Below are 23,982 nucleotides of genomic sequence, written 5' to 3' on the forward strand. Positions count from 1 at the left end.
TCCATGATAATGGGTGTTTGGAAGATAGAGCGGGCCAAGGTGGTTTGAACGTTTTAGTAACTGTTATTTTACCATAATTTATTATTATTTGTAAAACCACTTTTAAGGACTAATTATATTCTGCATAAACATTTTATCAATTGAGAAATTACTTCTTCAGATTTAAAATTATAGGCACTGATATCAAAATGTTTTAAAACAATTTTCTACTGAATGAGGAGCAGAATTCTAATTCGAAGTTTTTATCTCCTGCACCGTGGGACATTCGCCTTAAGTAGTACCAAAATATCAAAAATTTGAAAATATGGGCTTTAAGTAGGTATTCTTAAAATTCCAAAAACTGGAATTCGAATAACTGCATTATTAGTTAAGGGAAGTGAACATGCTTGGTGAATCGCCCTGTATACACGTCGTAATAATGTTATTCGCGCATCTACTTGTTGTTTTTTTTTTTTTGACAAACCCGTTATGACTCTTGAACCGTCAGAAAGACATAATATAATAATCGTATTCAATTTATTTTATGTATTTTGCTCCAAATCGCATTACATACCTTCGTCATATTATACGAATACCGATTAATCGTCAACACAAGCATGAGTGGAACCTACTTATACCTACCCAACCTATACCAATATACCTATTAATATAATACTTTAATATGTTAACTGCTCAGACGGAAACTGGTTCATCGTGTACATATTTCCTATGATTATTTATTTGCGCCTAAATTGTGGACACGATTTCGTGAAACGGAATGGTTTGATAACAATAATAAAGTAATAAATATTATTATGTGCATCGACCGCAGTGCTTGGACAAACATTGTGTAGGTAGGTGCCTAATTATCTACAAAAACCGCAACGAAAAAAAAAAACGTCTGAAATGAAGAAATAAATAAAAAAAACCTGCAAACAACGCTCTTGAAGTTGATTTTTACTTCTCCCGGATAATACGATCCGCGATAGTTATTCCCGCAATAGCTACTCCTAGCGTTTAGTACCATAATAATATACGATGTATATATTTTATCATATTATTGATAACTAACTTTATAATAATCTAAGATAGCGATTACAGTTTTAAACAATTACCCATACGTCAGTATAATTATGATAAACTATTAAATTAAAAACAAAATATATGGGTAGATGCGGTAGATACGGTCTCACAGCCATCAGCGCCCAACTAATTATTATTAATTTTTTTGTAAAAATAAAAAAATGTATGCGCTTTGTTATCAGAGATTTTTTACTTTCGTCCCCTCCCCTGGTTTGTATTGAAACTATAATATTGACTGTTGAATAAGCAGCTATTGCAACGATCTAATAAATCGTATGCATCTAAACTTACACGGTTTATTATCCCTTGTTAAAAATGTTTACGAATAATAATATGATACCTACGTAAATTGTTTTTTCTGCGATGCACGTCAACACTTCTGTTTTTCAATCATTTTCGTTTCCTGCAGTGCCTACTCGAAACCCTTATGTAAGTAGTGATTTCTGTACCGAAAACAATTTCCGAACGCAAAGCGAATGAGTGCTTAAAATTTAATTTATAACACAAAAGTATTACCGAGCTGATGACGACGACGTGCGTATACTTTGGGATTTTACGTGGAATTCGGAACGAACGAGTGAAAACAATTAATTAATTATTTTCTTAACTACGTTCGCTATATTATTACTTTGACTTTGTGTGTACACACGATGTAGTTTTTCCCGCACCGCTGTGGTTTTCTTTCGGGACACTTGAACACTAATAAACGCCAATGCCATTATGATGTATTAATTAATTTATCAAACTACATTTGAGTTATCCGCTTTATTCAATAATATAACACAATTGAAATGTTTTCCGAACCGCTGTAAATCACTGTTTTAATAATAATATCTTACAATAAATAACGTTAATCGAGACCGTTTTCGGTTACTGCGGTGGAATAAATTGCTGTACAATTTACTTGCCAGCTTTTTCATAAAAATGTCATAATGTCAAAATTAATAGTTATCACTACGTTTTTACTAATTTAGTATTTTGTCAAACACTACGTCAGTATGTACTAAATACAGGGTGATTTCTCAAGCATGTGTTCACTCCCGTTTTTCTTCAATAATCCATTCAGTCAAAATCAAGGTTTTGAAATTTTTTACAAATCAGAACAACCTTTTTTAATACATTATTAGACTATTTTTTTCAAATTTTAGTGAACGTAATATCTTAATTGAATTTCCAAAGAGTAATTTTGAACTATTTAACTTGGTGTGCTATAAGGCTAATGGGTCTAATATGATATCATAATGGGGTTGAAAGACATGGAGACATGATGCTCTGGCCATTTTAGTAATCAACAATATTATCCATCAACATTTATAGGATAACATTAACATATAGTTCGGTAAAAACTGTCCAATTATAATGAACACTAGATTCAATATTACATAGGTTGTATATTTTCGTATAAGGTCGTTTTAAGTATTCTATAATATTAACCTTAGTCTATACTCTATACACAGTAACTTAGAAGCTATTCTCGTTTGAATATTTATTTGGATACAAAAACCATTATTTTTTAACAATTCACAGGTTAAACACACAGAGTCAAATTCACAGTAAAAAAATGTCGGTGTTTGATTATTGATAAAAATAAGTTTGTATATCGCCCCAGAGACACTCCTAAAATTGTATAAAAAACCACTGAAATGAAAACATTACAATGATCATTGAGACCTATATGTACACAAAACACACAAAAGTTTCAAAAATGTTAATTTGTATTATTCATAATTATTTTTAGTAAACTAAAATATGGCGGTGATTTGCCCTGTATTCCATAACAATTATAAAAACCTATTCTACGAACACTCGTTTAGTAAAAAAAACTTTATCGGTTAACGAAATGTCTGATGATATTATCAATCATGACGACGGAAGGTGCAGTATGTAGTGATGTGTGTACCTATCTCTTTTGGGCCGTTGTTCTTGTGAAATTTATGTATTCAATGGCGTGTGGACTGCAGGACAAGCGACTATCGTACTACGAGTGGGGGGCACATTAATAGCTGAATATAATGGATTTCCTGCGCATATCCGGCCACCGACGAAAAAAGTAAAGTGCCCGTTATTCAATAAACGTTTTGTACCCATACCTATTTTGTGTACACATTTTACATATTATGCAAATTGCAGATGACACCCGTCATCGATAATGATATGTAAATTATTTTATCCGCGTGCTTAATGAGTCTATGCCTATACTAGTATTGGACTCGCATATTGCTCGAAATTATTGTGTCACATAGTATACATTATTATACACGATGGCGCCGTTAACATTGTCGAATGGAGGTCCTACTGTAGGGTAGTTATTATTATATTATGACGTATAAAGCTATTTTTATTATAATAAATGTAAATCCATACATAATACGATTTCATCAAAATCCTATAGATATGTCTAGGCTTTTTCGATTTATTGATTTTTTTTTCAAATTCGTTTCAAATGCAAAACCTAAACAATATATGTATACAACCAATAATTATAGATATAATAAATCATAATTGTATATATAAATGAAAACAACGAAAAACTTTAAATCGAATTTCCTCCAATTTCCTAGCGTACCTGCAAAAACCAAATATACTATTATCACTATAGTATTATATCCCTAGGGATCTCCACTTTGTCGAAATTATTTATTTGCCAAATTACGGTTGTCACTATTGTCATATATATACATATAAATATATTATGTCAACGTAGTATAATCCAATTGTGTGGTTGTCAAACGCGTGTCCAATATAACTGATAGGTTTAAAATCTCAAATTTAGCTTAAATTAAATTCCTTGTTTAAAATTCCGACTATTTTAAAATCTGAAATTGAAGTGATATTATATAATAACGTTGCGCATTCTTCCATACTGCAAAGCTTAAAGGTCTTTCGAAAGTAACGCAAATATTCGAAACTGCGACTGCATTTATTATTAAATATATTAGCAAAATAAATAAACGCCTTTTTTATTTCACCGAATCGTATGATATATTTTATAAGATAAAAAAAAATAAGCAACAAACAATAATAATTCACTTTCTGCTGCTTCTATTTGCAGGGTTCGGTTTATCTGCACATTCTTTGTTTCGTTTATATATGTATGCCAAATAGGTTTTTCGGGACTCTTCGAACCGGGTCGCAAGTGCCATCAATAAACAATAGCGATTTATACGTGTATATAAAATATATAAAAACCGAGCGAAAAAGATTGCACATTGATTACACGCGGATCTGCAACAGCGGTAGGTAAGTATATAGTCGTATTATTATATAGATCTCAACTACGGCTCACACTTTGGCGCTGCGAAGTAATACTACACGCGCGGAGATTATATATTATTATTTATTTTTTGTCCGTGCGTCAAGTCCGTCGCTTCGAGAATATTATTCCCCGGCGTGCACATACCCAAAACAATAATGGGTATATTCTAGCCGGGTCGCTGTTCGGAAGGCAAAAAAACAAGTACTCGCCCACACACACACACACACACACGCACACCCCAAAGTAGGTATCAGACCGTTTCGATTACGTAAACTTGATACATTTTTAACGATTTAAGGGTTGAATCGGGTTCGCCGGATTTCCATAACTGACGGACAAAAAACCCCCAGAACTCTGTCGTGTCGTTATTAATTAAGCCTCACCCTCAGTCTTCGGACATTTGCTCGACGGTAATATTATATTAATGCACTGCTTGCGCGTATCTGCAGGCTTTTCAATTCGATTGTGTGCGACGTAGTTAGCTCACACACGACACCCACACACACACACATCGTAATATTATATTATTATTTTGTATATTTGTATATACATGATGTATGTGTAACCACGGGAGTTCATTTTTGCTTGTATACTAAAATTGTATATTTTCAATTGCCGAACACAAATAAACGGGAAATAGCCTATGTATACCATATTTATATAATAATAATAATAAAGAAGAATCCAACCATCATATTCTGCCATTTGTCCGTTTCGTTCTGGTACGTCTCCAATATAACACACGGCCAAACGTAATTTAGGTGAAATCCTACGATTTTTCCCTATTAAAATTAATAAATCGCGTTTTATTTTCCTTCTATTCAATGACTTTTATATCACGGTTCGACACAGCCAGAAACTATCGAAGGGGAAGTGGATGTGATGTGGTGTAATTTGAGAGAAATTTCTGAGACCCCTGATTGTTTGGCAAAAAAAATCATCATAGAAAACCAAATCAATTAGATTATTTGTAAAACGATGGGATGGAGGTAAATGTATACACAAATCATTATTATTTGTTGATTGGTATTCAACAATCACTGCACATGTTCAAAAGTATAATGCATGGTCCATAAACTGGGGGAAAAATGACTACCGAAATTATAAAACCGGTTGTTCCTATAATTATAGGGAGGAGGGTGTATTATTTATTATTATTATTATATTATATTATCTATACCAGATTTATCACCATTTTTTTTTTCTTTATCAATAATTATACACCGTCTAGATGAATATCATAAATTTGAGATATTTATTTTCAGTAAGTCAAATAGTTTGAAACTCAAAGATCAATACTATTGTTATTCAGGTATAGTTTGTATACAAAAATTACGAAATTGAAAATATATTTATTAATTTATTTTATTCATATGCCTACACTTCAATAAAAACACAAACCGTACACGCACTATACTTAACCATACCCACAAAAATCACAAAGTTGAAAATAAAAAAATTTATTGGTTTTATTTAGATGTATATGTTATCTATATAAATGCCTACACTTAAATAAAAACACTAACCATTCCACAGAATGCTGTTAGCAATTTAAATTGAATTTTATTTTCTGTTCGTTTTATCGTAATGTATTGTATGAACCAACTGCTTTATGTGTGAAACTATATTTTATATGTGAATATGTAAAACGATGTTACTTATATAATACATTTAGAATTTCACCTCTATACATTTTCATATTATGTTCGCGCGTACCCTAAAACTTGTTTTCTAGAGAGAAACTAAATTTGGGTAATATTATGAAATTTTAAGTTGTGTAGGGTCCATTTATATTTGTCATCCCTGGACTAAAACTAAAATGGAATACTTTTTACTTGGGAAGTACCTACCTTTGTTCACGAAATAACATAATATGAAATATTAATTTAAATTTATTATTAATATAATATTATTTATGTTTAGTAAACTATCCATTTCTAAATAATAATAATAATAAGTTTGCGTGTCCCTAATTTAAATTTACTGAAAACATAATAAAAACTATATATAGGTACACATCCTAAACGGATCTGTTTTTATCGAGTTCTTTATCAAACGACGAGACGTCTGTTTTAATAATTTTTGTGAATTTCGTTTTAAAAAGTTGAGTTGTCAAACGCAGTGCATTGCTTTATGTCAAAAACTCCGATTTTAATAAAACACCGTTATTTATATTTCAGTACCTACTTACGTATAAAATATTATTAATTTGTTGACTTACCTTTTAAAGCATAAGACTATAGTAATAATATACCGACAATGTGCTATTAGTTGTTATTTAGTTATTAATTTATACACATGAAAATATTTATATTTCAAAGCTAATAAGAACTTACTTACTCATTTCATAAAATATTTTACAGCAAAAAAAACAAATTCAAAATTATTTTCCTTCTTAATTCTTATTAATTCGGTGTGATAAAAAAGACGACACATGTGTAATAACCAAATTATTTAACACCATTTGAAATAACATTTCCGTATAATAAAGTAAATACACATAACACATTTGACATTATATATGACAATATAACATATTATATCTATACTATAGTTCAGTAGAAATATGCAAAAAACAAGATTTTAGTCTTTAGATAATTTTAAATCGTTTTATTGAAATTTATTTGCAAAGATATTATACCAGTTTCCTGACTGTATTGCAAACACACGCGTATTACTCAAATGTCCTCTCTTCGTGTCTATCTTCTTTTGAAATAATTTATAAGAAAAAAAAATGGAAATGAGTTGAAAAACACGACTAAGACATCGATCATTCGGGATTCCCTTAGTTTATATCTTATTTTTGAATTCTATCAAATAGCTCTATAGTCAAAGAGTGGCTTATATTTACCTTCCTATATAGGGTTATAATGTACCTATACCAAAACTACGTATACTCGTAACCAAACAATAAATTTGATTGGCTCTCGATTAATTTGGAATTAAAATCAAGATAATATTGTATTATAAAATAATGAGGTACTTTAGATACGTTCGCTTAGCGAAATTTGAATACCTAATTGTAGGGTCGCCGTCGAATCAATGCTCGGAGACTTAATTATTATATATGATAATACACCTAAATCGGCAGTGAACAGGTGGTGCGTCGTCGCCGACTATTTGGAACTATACTATAATGATATTAAACTGCGGCGACACAATATAATATTATTATGATTCCGTCGAGTAAAAATAAAAAGACACTTTCTCGATCAGCGCGCGGGACCCCTGCAGCGGATGATTTTTTTTCTTCTTTTTACTGTTATTATTATATTTATATCGTACAATAGATCATTTATAGACGACCATAAAAACATCCGATACGCGTTCGGAATAATATATTATATTATTGCTATAGACGGAGAGCGAAAAATATCAAACAAACGAAAAATATAATAATAATAATATAACGTACAGTGATCTCTGCGTGATGGCCACTGCTGTTGCAGTCGTTTCATCGTTTCTGCATTTGACTTTCACAATAACGCGGAACTCCTCGTAAACAAGCGGTGGTTAAATTATACTTTTTTCGTCCATAAAAACGTATAAAGACCGTAATTAAGACATTTTACGTCTTATCTGGACGTGTTCAATAATTATATTATATGCTCGGCGTCCGTGGCGGTGTTGTATTGTATTGTCAATCCTATTATATTATTATAATATACTGCAGAGCAGCCGAAAACAAAACATCAGTTACGATTTTCTCTGTTTCCGTCGGTGGGCCACGACAACTGCAACTGCAGTGTACCTACACATCGCTCGTCATATTGTGAGTCATGAATTAAGTACAGTGCGAATCTTCCAACCTCGTTTTTTACTTTTTTGGAAAGATTTTTGTAAGATAATATCATTATATTATGAAGTCGTTATACTAAAACTAAAATCAATTTTTTCACCGATACAATTATTTTTTTATGTTGGGTATTACTTTTTTGGATTGTTGGAAAATTGGTACGGTTTTAACAAACCAGGATTTCTTAAGCTATAAAAAACCAATCTTAAAGTATCTACACTTTAGATAAGTACTGAAATTTAGTTTTTTAGCGAAGCATTAATCTAATATTCTATAATCTACAACGACAAATGACAATGTTAATATTGATGAATAAAGATATTGTATGGGTATAGTTAAAAAAAATACAAAATATGCTTCACTTCAATACTGACTTCAGCAGTCTAGTAATAATTACTTAATTAAAGAAATTACAATGGATATTTTTTTAAATACCATATTGAAACTATTATGAATTTATAGGTACGTATACTATTGTGAATTTATTTTTAATTTAATTTTGGATATACTTTTTGAACTACTAAAAATAAAATATTTTTCTGGAGCAATATTCTCCCTGTTTCATTTCTTTTATTCAAAACATAATAGACCGTACCAATTTTCCGTGCACCACTTTTTTGAACGACGACATTTGTATACATTTTTAAAATCATTTTCCGAAGCATAATGTTTTTCTGAAAAATGATGGGTATTATAAAAATTTAGTTTTGAGTAATAAATTAGTTAGGTTTATAATTAGATGTTAATTATGTAAGAACTTATAAGATTAAAGTAGGTATTTGAACTTCAAAGTTTAGATAAGTGAAGTCTAGTAGACCTATGTCTTGCGGAGTATGGTGGAGTACCCACTCATACAAATTTATGAACTAACTTATTAATACTACCTACTCGTTTGAAATTTTATTTTTATTTTTTTTATATTTATTGCAATAAACAAAATATTATCCTGCTTTGGAATATAAAATAACAACCGAGTGCTGTGATTCAAAAATGTTCTAAAAAAACTGTTTGAAAATCCTAAAAACAAAAACTGTAAAAAAATGTTCAAGAATAGTGTATTATAATATCATACGAAAAATATTTACAAAAACGTTTTTTATGGAAACGACTAGTCATGTGGTCGAAGACCAATAGTTATGTATTAATAGGATAATAATATTTAGGAATCGATTCGTCACCATCACGATGACGTGTGTACTCTTGAATGTAAAAGTATTTTGCGTTGTAATCCATTTAGTAGTAGTTGGTACATATAGACAAACTATGAAATCGCAAGTACATTATATTACTATATCCACTGATGTCTACTAATAATAGATAATCATATCTGAGTAATAGACAAGTGACTAAAGTGAGTAACACGAACGCATTCCAAACAGTTCCCATGAATTCTGGCTGGTTCCGGCTATATAAAATGACATTAATATGCCGACGAGTTTTCCCGTAAAAGCACATACAACTTACTAAACACATATGCCTATAATAACAATGTGGTATCGACCGTTGTATTAATGACTCTCAGACCATATACTAATTATTGCCATTAGCTATCAATATTGAGTACTCGTTTGAAATAATAATAATATTATTGTGGGGTAATTTTCGATCGCGTATTTAACATTTTGTACACCTATCCATCCGGCGGTGTGTGCTATTTCGGTTCGGCGAAACGAAAAACATAATATAGTTAGGTACCTGCCTACCTACCAGCTGATGGATTAATTGATTTTGCAGCAGTGCACCGTCCTGCAGCGTGTGTACACACGTCACAATAATATTATATAATAAATAATTTGTACAACGATTTAACGATCATATATTATTAATTTGGAGAGGCTTTCGTTCGAAACGAAAATTATCGTACCGTGACGCTACAAAAACGTAACACGATTTAAGGTCGGAATGACAGCAGCTGCGACAATTTAAACCGTCGTAATATAATAATATACAGTTAATAAATATTAAATTATACATCAAATACGCGATATTTACACATTGTAATCGTCGTATAATGCTATGAAAACGTCGAACTTTCATCGCTTTAGTCGCAAAATACTTGTACAACATATTAATAATAATATATAAATACAATAATAATTGCCTTATTGTCGTAATAATTGTCTCCGTCCGGATCTGCCGCCGCCGCTGTGGCGGCTGCTGACAATATTGCTAATTCCCGTCGTGTAGGTATATAATATGCTATGAAGATTTTATTATATTATTTATCAATTCATTTTGGAAAGCAATTTTACTCGTACCGCGGGAAAGTGTACCTTAATTTTTTTTTTTTTTTTCGTAAATCTACCTACTCCTATATAATATAATTATCTATCACGAGTGTACCCCACCCTCCACCCGATGATACACGCGTAGGTTAAGTGCCATTGCTGGACTATGCGTTTATCATAATAATGTATTAATACATTTATTTATATATTTATTAACAAGACTCGTAAAAAAACAAACAGGTGTTTACGATTTCACTGCGAATTCCTGGTTTGTCATTAAATTAATGCGACACACCTGCTGCTGCTGTAGCTGCATAATATAAAAATAATTATTACTATTGTGTTGCTCTAATCATGTGGCGTATTATAACGATATACCTACAGTATTATGATAATATTATCCGTTAATGGACGACTCATCTTCGACACCGGAGAATAAATTATTGTTTTAGCGATTTTTAACGATCGTGTCCTCCCTCCCCTCATACTAATCGTGTCCAGCAATGTATATACTATATATATATATATATATAATTGGCTATTAGCTATACAATTATTCCTTATTAAATTACTAGTTATTAGTACCTATATCAGATTAAATAATATAACATTATACTTTTACCATTGTTTCTCTTCCTCGCGTGCGTTTATAATTTCCGTCAGCTGATCGTCATCGTTATTTTGATATCAAAATCGTTTCAGATAATATTCAAAATTTCTACGAAAAAAGGTTTGAGGCTATATTTTATTTTTTTTCGGCCGATATAGACCCTCGAATAATAATATCATATTTTTATCGCTGACATTTTGCCGACAAAATCTAAAAATATCGTTCTCCCAAAATATATCATAGGCTGCAGTAGCCTAACTTACCTATGATATAAAACGTGATAATATATATTTTAAACCTTGAAACTCGTTTTCCAGCGAATGTCGTTCAAAATCCTTAAACGAAATAATAAATATTTTATTTCGTACGCAACTCTGATATTATACCCACGTCGACCGTTCAGTTTTAGGACCATATATATACATAGGTAAACAATACGCGGTATGCGTGAAAAAGCTCTAAAAAACGAGTTTGAGAGTGTAAAAAATGGCCGTGATCTGCGTGCAAACGTGCCCGCACAATAATAATAATAGTTAATACAGATTGTGTATGGCGCGCTCGCCGGAGTCTGTTATGAAAATAATTAACGATTAGAAACGTATCGATGATTTATTATTTTCTGTTCTTCGATTTACGCTTATATACACATTACAAATTGTTGTGTTCATATATATATATTTTTATATACAATTGCACGTCTGCACGCATTGTAGCTATATATTGTGTTTACTTTTACAAATCGCGGCTCACTTCCAACAACCGTTCAAACAACATAATACATAATAATATTATAATATCATAAACTATAGCACATATATATACAGTGTGGAGGGGAGGGGGAATTGTGGCAACTCGACTGGAAATTTGCTTCACTCACACACAATATATTACGAACATATCACATAATATATTTAGAATAATATTATTAAATGTCTAGGTATAATATATATAAAAGATGATTCGTCGACCACGTTTACCCCTGTAAGCCACCCTTTGATTTATATGATAAATGTGCTTATTTGAATTCTGGTTTTTGAAAATTTCAAGTGTACCTATACATAATAATAAGATCATATTTTCAAACAAGTTTACCTACTCGCGTGCTCTCTAAGCGAATTAATGAAAAATCGAAAAATCAAACAATTGTATGTAGAAGATGATAAAAAATTCTCGAAATTCGTAATTTCAATAAATTCGAGACTGTATAGATGCTTTTGGTCATTTTAGATTAGTGTGCTTGTTGCACACGCGTCCCACACTTATATTATGTACCGCATATTTATTTATATATATATATGTATTATTTAAAAGTATATTAGTATATTACAGTACCGTAGATCCGTAGCAACTAACTGGAGTATCAAAGTACCTTTATATATAATATATATTATATGACTTTGTCCGGGACAGCGTCATAATCATCGTCTGCGGTGTATCATTATTATTATTATATATAGGTACATAAATATAATGCAGCCGTGCTCGTAAAACTAAAACAACAATACGTTCAACATCATTGTTTACAACTTCGGTGGCCGTGCGGAAACGACACGGCTTATTAATATATGCGATTTATATATATTATGTACACATTACCTACAGTAAACGCCGGTGGCGTAAACTTTTTAGGTCTCGAGAAAAAAAACAAATCTTTTCCCGTTCCAACATAATAATATTATTATTACCAATGGTATAATACTGTGATATTATCACGGTATACGTGACATTACGTAGGATTACACGCGCGTTTAATGTGCTCGTCATTGTTTTTTGACGATAACGCATCACAACAACTGCAACGACGGAACCAGCATATTGTTATTATGATATATTCCGATTGAGCGATCGGACGCGGCTTACTAAACGTTCGGTCAGGTACATATTTTAATTATTATTATCATCGTAGACGAATGCGGTAGTCGCGCTATACATTTTGTATTATTATTATTATTATTATTATTAGCATTAGTATCGTTATAAATGCGTTCAGAGCGTTCAACCCTTTTCCGGCCTGACGGCGGACAACAGACGACCCGAGAATGATAGTACAACAACAACAATATAATAATAATGGCCCCTTGATAATAATAATAATGGCGATTACGGTCGTCCAGTTAATTCGGCCGTGATTAATAGCCATCGTCGCCTGCATACACACACGTTACGTTCCGGCCTAAACGGGTTGCATTATTATTATTATTATTATTGCTGTTACAATTTAATAATATTATATTGCATTGTTATAATTATTATTGTGATTTTCGAAGGTCGAGTCTGGACAAGAAGCTGATGATAATTTTGAATTGAGTGAAGTTACGTCGATAGAAAACATTTTAAAAAGTTTAAAGTTATTAGTTTTTCTAATTTTTTCCTCAAACTCCGAGTCAAGTTAAACGTTATACGGGAACATACAATAAACTTGTTACAGTGAGTTAAATAGAATTTATAATTTTTTAAATATAGGTACAGTTACATGGTTGAAAATCATAAAAAGCAAATTATTGGGGAATATAATATGTATCATCAATAATAATTTTGTTATGAATCAACGAAATTGGATTTGATTAAAAGTAACTCGTTATTTCTTAAAGTTTATATCGATAAAAATCGGTTAAGTTAATAATCGAGTTGATGAAAATGAAAATTTAAAAAGTTAAAATCTACTTGACTTTCGAACGTAACTTAAACTTTTTAACCCGTTTATGTCCAGGCTTGCCGCGGGCGTTATTATTACATATTATATATTATTATTATGTACAACATCGCAACGGTTATGCTACCGGAATACCACCCATATTAAATACACATATTATATTATATAGGTATACTTACTTACCGCGGTATAGTCGCACGGGCGCGGTTTCTCCGAAACGGGTGCAGTGGATATCGTAGTGAACCTAATAATAATAATAATATTAATATATTTTGTACAGCATACAGACGATATATGTGTTATAATATTATGATAATATATGTAACGTATTATATACGTCTGTAATACCTCCTCTATTCGTGTAATAATATGCCACGCGCCATATGCAATAATATGGCATAGGCGTATATATCATGATAAGTGGCCGACTTTCTCGACGGATGAAAAACAAACGAGTCTATAATATGATATCTTTATGTACAGACGAAAATCTTCACTTCCCGTTTCGCGCGAACATCAAAATAATATAATGGTAATAACAATAATAATGTGCACGCGTGTCTGTATAGGTGTATGTACGTACATAATATCATAACTGCAGTGTCTCGTACACGGCCATGCAGTGTAATACATAATGTTTATATATTTATATGCTATTATTGTGTGTTCGGCCATAGTGTATAGTATATATATATATTATATATTATCTGTATATTATTATTATACATGTGCAGATAATAATAATTATATGTTATTCCGCACCAGTTCTTCGGTGATACAGTCTCGATAGAATCATAATATCGCCATTTCGCTTTTCCACATAATATTATACGTACAATGTACATATTATCCTATGTATGTTTTTTTCTTTATTTAATAAAATATTGTATTATTTCGTAGCCGGTCACTTTATAGAGGAAACGGGCATTCGGCGGAATAACTTTATTAATAATAAATATGCTGATGTTAAGTGTTATAATACACTCTCGTTAAATCACAGCTCAACCCTGTGGATGAAACGTTTTTCCAAATCTCAGCATATGCAATAACATATATTTACCTACATAATATATTAGGACGGACCGACCCAGGTGTATTATACTGCAGCTGTGTTGAGTTGCAGTTGCAGTACACACACTATGAAATATTATTACTAATAGATTACACGTTTCGTATAATCCCCTCGACACTGCAGCCTCGCTGCAGTACCTTTTGTGTCGTATATTATAATATGAAGTAAAAACATAATGTAACGATTATAGTTTTGATACAATATTTATGTCGGTACCTATACATCCATACGGACTCGTAACCGTAACTCGTAACCGGCTCTATACCAGCAGGTAAGTCATAGTGCACTGACCTTGTCCAACGTCATGGAACACGTCCAATGTGCAGCTCACGCTGGGGGGGCCGCCCTTATAATCGAGATTTATCGCGCTCTAGATTTTACTAACGATAAGTATATATATATATAAAATATTATACGGCCATCATTCGAGGAAAGTTATTCCCCACTCGCGGGACGTGCCGACGAGTTTTTATTTCATACATCACCTTTTCTCCTCCACCTCACCCACGTCAACCTTCTCCCCTTGCGATGTCAACGATGAATTTGTATATCACATATGCGTGTGGCGCAATGTTTGACAGTTACACTCGGAGATACCTCTATATAACAACATGAGATGCGATCCACTGTAATTCGGGACGAAGTGCGTATATATTGTTATATAGCGAACGAAGGTTTATATATATTTTTTTTATGCGCTCACATATATAGGTAAGACGGCCCTGGCGGTTGACACGACGCATTTTCCGAACCCGTCGGAAAACTTTATATTGGTACCTACACGCATTTAAGAAAATACCCATATCACGCAGGGTGCACATATTACATGTGGAAAGTTCATGTATATTCCTCCGGCATATATATGGGTAGAATCTTCTGGGTTTCCGCCTCGAAACATTCTTGATCAATATATCAAATCCACCTCGCTCAGGCTCCCCCCCTCGACGATGAAAGCAAAACAATACAACGGAAAAATATATGGTTTTTTTTTTACTCCCATTGATTTTATGTGTACCAATAAACATCTCGCGCACTATTATACGACTTTCCTTTGTGTGAGTAAGATTTTTGTGGTGCACACAAACGGTTGTAAACATCGTCGCGGTATTTTACAAGTAGATAATATATAGTTGTTGATAATTATAATAAGAGGTGCTCGAAATAATAAAAAAATAATAATGACCTTGGTTAGAGAGATACAAGCATAAAAAGATAATGTATATGTTGGCTTTGTAAATTATAGTAATTTATATAAACCTACAACCATTCTATAATTTGTAAAATTTGTTTGAGTATATTAATAAGTACTGGACTACTGACTAAGTATAACATTTAATTTGTATTTTGTGTAATACCAGTGTTAAGGAATTTTATCCATTAGAACAAAAAACAACTCGTTGTTCAATCTACAATTTCGATTTAGATATATAAAAAAATGCATTCACTTAACAATTTACAGTGAAAACGTGGTTGACATTTGAAAAAAAAGGAGTTTGTATCGTCACGAGACCACTCTTTAAATGATATAACGACGTAAAAAATCCAAAAAAGTGAAAACAGTGTGGTCTTAGTGGCCATAATTAGAAGTAAACATATATTAATAGAAAAACAAATGTAGGTGGGCATGCTCGGTGAATCGCTATACCTATATACGCATAGAAGTATAAGACATTGTCTAATTAATATGAAATAATTGATGTAATTATTATTTGCTTGAAGATCGCGCTGATTGTTATACTACCTCAAGACATGCTTTGTGTAAATACTAAGTGTGTACATTGTGCCCAATTAATATTGTGTGGTCGACCACTACTTTTCTGGACTTTGAAATGCTTCTCAACATTTTTTTTTCACAATCACTCCTCCGATGTCGACTGCATATTTCGATGATATTTAAATGTCATTTTTAATTAAGATAAAAAATTATTTGATAATCATTTTTTCTCAAATCTCCAACGCTTGTTTGAAATAAACATACACTTGTAGCTCGGTATAGTTGTATAGGTACGTTACAAGTTGTAACTTGAACATAATATTATACATTAATTATACCTCAGCCTCAGATGGCAATGAAAATATTCTAAGCAAATACTATAGCACTATTAGCACTGATACTAACCATATTATACCACTATGTATAAGAGGGGCTATAACAAAACTGACTTTTTTTTAAACATTTTTAAATAACTATTGAGAGACATTTTTGATTAAATTTATGTATAACAATTTATCACAATTATTATGTACTACAAAACCACTTTGGTACATGGAGTTCAATACCTATTACCTATATGTATATATTTGGCTCATAAAGTTTGTTAGTTAAAACAATACAAAAAGAACAAATTATCAGCTTCATAATCGCAGCGATTACGGTATAATATTATATACCTACTGACAGATATTTTGAAGCGATTATTTTGTTACCGGATATTATTGACCGAATTAAGTGACGGTTTACCGTATTTATCAAATGTTTTGAATAAAATAAATTGTATGTTCACGTCGATTCGTCACTCTAAACTACGATAATATCATTAGATATTATGTTGTTTGGCATATAATTTGAACGTCATAATTTTATTTATCGATCAAGAGTTTTTTTTTTAAACAAATTTAAATTTCTGTATAAAATCACATCAAATGTTTTTTTTTTTATGTTTTCATACAATTTAAACTGCAGACACACTATTATATGTTCGTCGTTGCTGTAAAATTAAAGGGCTACAAATAAAATTAAATCTACTTCTATATACTTGCAAAAGCATTGAAACGTTAAGATTTGCGAGCAAATAGCTCTTATAAATCGTCGACTTTTATATTCTATTTACAATACCTACTGTACATAATATTTTGAACTATTATACCTTTCACGCTTGATGATTATATGTATATAGGGAAAAATTTGTTTGGACGATCGAGAATAAATCTCGGAGATGATTATTTTACGAACACAATAGCTGGTAGGAGGTATAAGCTGCGAGTTTGGCAAACATTGCAGGACGGTGTTGATAGAACGTGATTTTTCATCTCATACCGAAAACAATTTAATCTTCGTCGCGGGACTGGGTGCGGGAATACGTTTCAAAGGGTTATACGGATATAATGCCATTTTCCTGCATCGGGCCAATCGCCTATGTCGATATATAGGTAGCTGGTATACGGTCGCTCAAATTTATAAGCCCAAATATGATAATTCAACCGAGAGATTTAAACTTGATATTGTTTCTTTGGATTAAAATATCGTTTACTATATAGGTACACGCCAATAATGTAAATATGAGTTAACACGTCGTAAAATTTGGAATTGACGATTAAGTATTTCGTATACAACAAACTATTTTTTTCTCGTTTTGCATGCAGTATTTTCCTGCTGCGAGCACGTACACTGCTCAATATTGGTGGGTATGTACTTATTAAATTATACAACGTTGCTGGCGAAGTAGAATGTAACTATTAAAAATAAAACGTATAAAATATAGGATATTCTTGCATTTAACGGAGAAAAAACAGAACTGCTCACAGAGTTATTGCATCAATATTTTACGTTTCAAAAATGGAATCTAACGCGCTCGTCCTGAGAACGAGAAGAAAAAAAAACGATTATAAAATATAATTCACCGGAAGACATGACGTCGTGACAACTGCAGTATACAATCTTTATATTTTATTCGAAAAAGGTACACTAATTCACATCGCCTGTACTACTTCGGGATTCTGGGCAGACGAAGGTACTTTACCGACGAGCATAATATATATAGTATATATATCCAGCAGTAGTGTAGTACATAAATATTATAGGAGTATAACCATATTGTAATAATTTTCACATTTTCGAACAACATTCCCGCCAACGTGTCACCTACACGTATTATTAGTATTTTAGTCTGAGCGCAGTGAGTGCACTTTTTGTTTTTGCCTTATACGCAACAAATACACTACAGAAAGAAAAATACCTCCACGACGAATTTGTAAAACTTGAGTACAAATGCGTTTGGTGCATCCGATACACTAAACGCACAAAGGAAATAGTAGCCCGCTACTCATCGATATTTTTCCTCTTTGAGGAAAATCCATGAATCATAAATAATATGTTTTTGTTAATAAGTGAATCGTATGACAGCAAAAACCTTAAGAGTAGACAATAATATCTTGCTAAATCGGTTGTTTGAAAAACGAAATGCGCGTATCCAGCCAAAAAACGTATTTATGTTAAAACCAAAAATAGTACGGATTCGTATAATAATATCATAATATATTTGGTACAGCAAATAGAGAGGCTTCTGATACCGGACGCAAGACTCCTGGACAAACACTCGACACACACATATTTATCGATATAATGTATATATGAGTATTTAGTTGACGGACATTTTAAAAATAATGCTCCGGACAGGTATTTAGTTGATGAACGTTTAAAACAAAAATATACTCAATTGACGGTATGGTATTATATGCTTTTAATTTGTACCACTGCAGATTATTATGTAGGTGTATTGTAGTAGTCGTTACGTCATATACGAGTAAGTTCTAACTTTTTCACACTTGCCTTCTATTTATTATGATATATATTACGCAGGTAATTAACGGTTTATTGGAGATCGGAGAGCGTTTTTCTCCGGTGGCTGATGATGTACTATACACGATTATAAGAAATATTGTATAGATAAATATACCTATTGACGCGTTAAATCGTTAGGCTATATATATATTGTGTCTGTGTGTGCGTGTGATATGTACAAAAATAAACCGCATTTGCCGTACTCGTATAATATATTTCTCATTTTATACATATTTTTTTACACTTACTATTGCTCGCACGTGTGTGTTAAAAAAAGCCGTTTTTTCCCTCGAAAACTCGCGGTTAAGTGCGTTTATCGGCGCAAGCGGCATGAACTCCGGTTGCAAATTATAATGCGAACAAACCGCTTTTATGTTGCGATTATATTATTATTATTATTACTGCAGTCCGAGTGCACGCCCCTCATTACCTACAAGTAGTTCCTACCTAACTCGCATACCCTTTAAAATATAATAATATAATAATACGTGTATACGGTCACTATATACATTCTATATAAGTATATTGAGCATGAACCCATAGTATGTAATGTGTAATCGCATTAAATTATATGCATATATAGCAGGCGAGACTGCTCCGAATAACGCCGCCGTCGTGTCCGATCGCCACATATCAGAATATTATAATAATAATAATATGTTATATTATGCGAGTTTTAACACATAATAAATTCTTATTACGATTACTCTCATTATCGGTATACCGAGTCGTAAACGCCGCCCGCTGGTTTTTTGGTGAAATCGGGTGTTATCGCGGATACCTAATCGATGGGTTTTCGCAGACCGCTGGCGAGTATAATTAGATTGATGAACTTTGCGTACATGACTTTGCGCCACGAGGTGCAATAATATATAATAATAATTTCTAAAATATATATAATATTGTATTTTCTTATAGATATACATATTATTTTTGTTGACAGCATCACTTTCACAACTACTTTTCACGGGCGTGCAGATTCTTTTACCGATCGCTCGCCGCCGTTGATATTTCACAGATACGAATCCATATATACTGCTTTAATGCAAAGAATTTATAACCAGTTTAGATCATGTGTAGGTATATAGTTTTTGTGCATTTATATGGTGCGCTATACGCCGCTCACGTACGCGTCGGTTACGAATACGAATTTTTAATTTTTTTTTTTTCCATTATAATATGTGTATCGTTTTGGTCGTGGGAATGGCGATTGCAAAAAAAAAAGTTGCTGACTACGATTTACTCGTTTAGTCTTATTGATACACGTAATATTTAGTAGATAAGTACCTAAACGCCGGCGTGGAGAAAATATCGCGGATGACGTCGTATATATCGACTATTAATTAACTAAGTATATATACATATGTATACAGGGTGAGACCAACCGATCATTCTCACTCACCTCCGTTTTTACCTAAATTGTGAAGTTTTAAAAAATACAGATTTTAGAATTTTCGCGGAGACCGAATTTTCAAATATACTTAATTTCGTTAAACCATTTAATATAGAATAGTGCAGTCGATGCCTGCTGCAAATATCCAGCAGCATTTCTTTTTTCAAAAGAAAACCGCCGTTTTTTTACAGAATATGTTATTATGCTTAGTATAAGATTCCTATTGGTTTCAATAACCTACAGAGTTCAATTAATTCGATACATCAAAATATCACCCCACCAAAAAAAAAATCATAGGCTCAACTCTTAACTCGGTAAAACAGGTTGCGAAGGGTTCTCGTTTGAAAAATTATTTTAGTTTGTGTCGTCGCAAGACACTCATATTAAATGGTACAAAAAAAAAACAGTAATAATTTAAACAGTATTACTGCCAATAATCAAAATTTGAATAAACTCATTGTATTAGAGGAGAAAAAATGGTAGTGAGCATGACACTTGACGACGAATCCCCCCGCAGTATATGTACATTTTTTTTTTTTACTCCGCCGCGATGGAGGTTAGACACTTTTCATTTCGATAAACGAATACACTGTATACGTAGTGAAGTATTTATGAGCGGCACCTTGGCTGCTGCACGTGTGTCTTTCTCTAATACAGAATGAAATAATATACGAGAAACGCGGCGAATATATTGTCTATAATAATATTAATATATAAAGTCGAACTTCCGACGCCCAACTTACGGGCCGACGTGTGTAGTGCACGTGCGCATATAAAAACAAACGCGACTTCTCGGGTCGTCTTAAACGTGGGTATTATATATATTTTATTACTATACCTACGTATATTATATATTTAGGCTTAGGTATATATGTTGTATTTGCACGCGAGACGCCTGGAAAAGATAATAATGTGTGTGTGTGTACAAAGGCACGGGCCACGTGTCCTAAATATTAATAAGACTAATATACAGAGTGATTCGTACCAAGCATGTCCACTCGCTTTTTTTTTCTTCAATGATGCAGTTGTTTTCCGATGAAATCCGATTTCTGATATTTTAATTATTCTTAAAAACCATATTATTTTCAAATTCTTGAGATTGCTTGTAGTACTACTTGAGGAGTGCACCTTTGATATTCTTTCAAAATGTTGTTTTTCAAATGAGAACTAACTCACCTTCCCAACAGTAGATATTATTCAGTGGATAATTAATTTGATGCATCAAAATCGGAATTCGTACGAGTAGTTTTTGAGTTATTCAACTTTGTGTTCTAAGCTTAAAAAACCCACGGTAATGGGTTTATAATATAATATAATTTTGGGGGTGTGGAAATTTGAAAATTGTAGTCTTTATTATTAAACCATCAACATTAATAAAAATTTATAAAATTCTCAATATAACGTGTCTGTTTTATATTTTTGTAAAACTATTTTTAAGGACTATTATCCTTAGTACAGATATTTTAATAACTAAGAAACTACGCTTTGAATTTTCAATTAGGTACAACAACATTTTCAAAAAGATATCCAACAAATAATTTAAAGTAAAAAAGGGAGGTTTTCGTTTGAAAAACAACATTTTAAAAGAATATCAGGTGCACTCCTCAAGTAGTACTGCAAGCAATCTCAATAATTTGAAAAAATTGTCTTTGAGTATATTTAAAAATTCCAAAAATTAAAATGTTGAACAAATTCGTTATTAAAGGAAAAAATAGGGGTGAACATGCTTGGTGAATTACTCTGCATATACCTACTCTTGCAGATATTATAATGTTTTCTGCTGAGAGAGATAATTTCCAATATATCCGGTCATAATATTATGATATATTATGTATGTATATATTTATAGTCCCGATGACGTACCGACTTTGAGGAAGCATATTATCATTATGTCTACCAGCTGCTCGTGTTATCCGTATAGAAATTTGTACGCGTTTTTCATTGATTTTTAAATCCGTCGTACGCGACGCGATGTTGTATCGCATTAAAAGAAAACCATCCTCGGCATATTATATCCATCAGCTACACTGCACCTACACGTATACATGTATACCATTATATATCGTATGTATGTAATATACCTAATATATATATATACACGCCGTTATTTATTTATTTTTTTACCAAACTAGTCACGTGTGGCCATCATTTGTTACCGTTTTCTCTCTCTCTCTCTCTCTCTCTCTCTCTCTCTCTCTCTTTCTTTCTTCTTTCAGCCTCTCCTACTTTTATTATATTTACTTTTTTTTCCCCTGAAATATGACACGAGGAAAAATATCGTCCATCAAGTAGCTAAAGTCAAATTTATTTCACCATTTCAAAATAAAATGTACGTGTTTCGTTCCTCGCGTTTTGGTTTCCGCGTGGTAACCGCGCGCGGTTATATATCATACTACCATATATGAATATAACATAAATACATTATACTTATACATACACACTTACACACGTCCATATATACATTACATGCAATCATCTCGACGTAAACGCACTGTACGTAACAGTTTTTATAATTCCATTGTTTTTTTTTTTTTTGGTTTATTCTATATACTTAATCGTAGCAAAAAAATGATATAATAATATCATGTTTAAGTCAATCGCCGAAGTTGTGTCACGGACTTTAATAATGATTGTGTGTAGCGTTGCAACGTGTATTTCTGCAGCAGACGTCGTGTGTGACAAAAATGGCGGGGATCGCATGAAATTTCCTTATTTTGATGTATTATTATTTATTATCATGCGCAACAGCAACGCCCACCGATTCGGTCACGCGACATCTAAAAAACTCTGTTTATCGTATTACCGATTGTCTATATCGACGACGATAATGACTATTTATTAAGTGTAACGAACAGAAAATAATCGTATACTACGTAAAAGGTATAGCGAGGTGGGTACTCTGCAGCTATTTTGCGATGCACGCTTACCAAAAGTAGAGAAGCCCATACAGTGTAATTATTTTTTATAAAAAATGTGTCAACTAGTAGAATACATACATGTACGTAATATACTTGATTGAATAATCTATGTAAACATGTAACATAATAATTTTTAACTAACTAACAATTATGTTATGTATGTCATCACTATATTGTATTATTAATTGTTATAATATTATTATATGCATGTCATCCGGATTATACCTACTGCAGTGGCGTAGTGGATGTATTGTTTTTGAGGCGATTGCTCCCACAAAATTACGTTGGTTTGTTGGTGGTGGTCCCGCTGCTTTCAAAATACCTTGGTATATCATGGGAATATTATATAAATATGTGTCATAGTAAATAAAAAGGAGGAAAGCGGGATACCTCTGTTGTAGTTGTACATGAGGCCACCTGCCTAGAGAAGTCT

General features: G+C 32.1%; 1 protein-coding gene across 11 annotated transcripts in view; it reads left to right on the forward strand.

The window, feature by feature from the left end:
• LOC111031591 (coiled-coil domain-containing protein CG32809) overlaps positions 1-23,982 on the forward strand; it is a 168,192-nt gene that overhangs the window by 60,256 nt on the left and 83,954 nt on the right. The window lies entirely within an intron of this gene.

The sequence above is a fragment of the Myzus persicae genome, unplaced genomic scaffold (assembly GCF_001856785.1).
Source record: "Myzus persicae strain clone G006 unplaced genomic scaffold, MPER_G0061.0, whole genome shotgun sequence".
Classification (NCBI taxonomy): Eukaryota; Metazoa; Arthropoda; class Insecta; order Hemiptera; family Aphididae; genus Myzus; species Myzus persicae.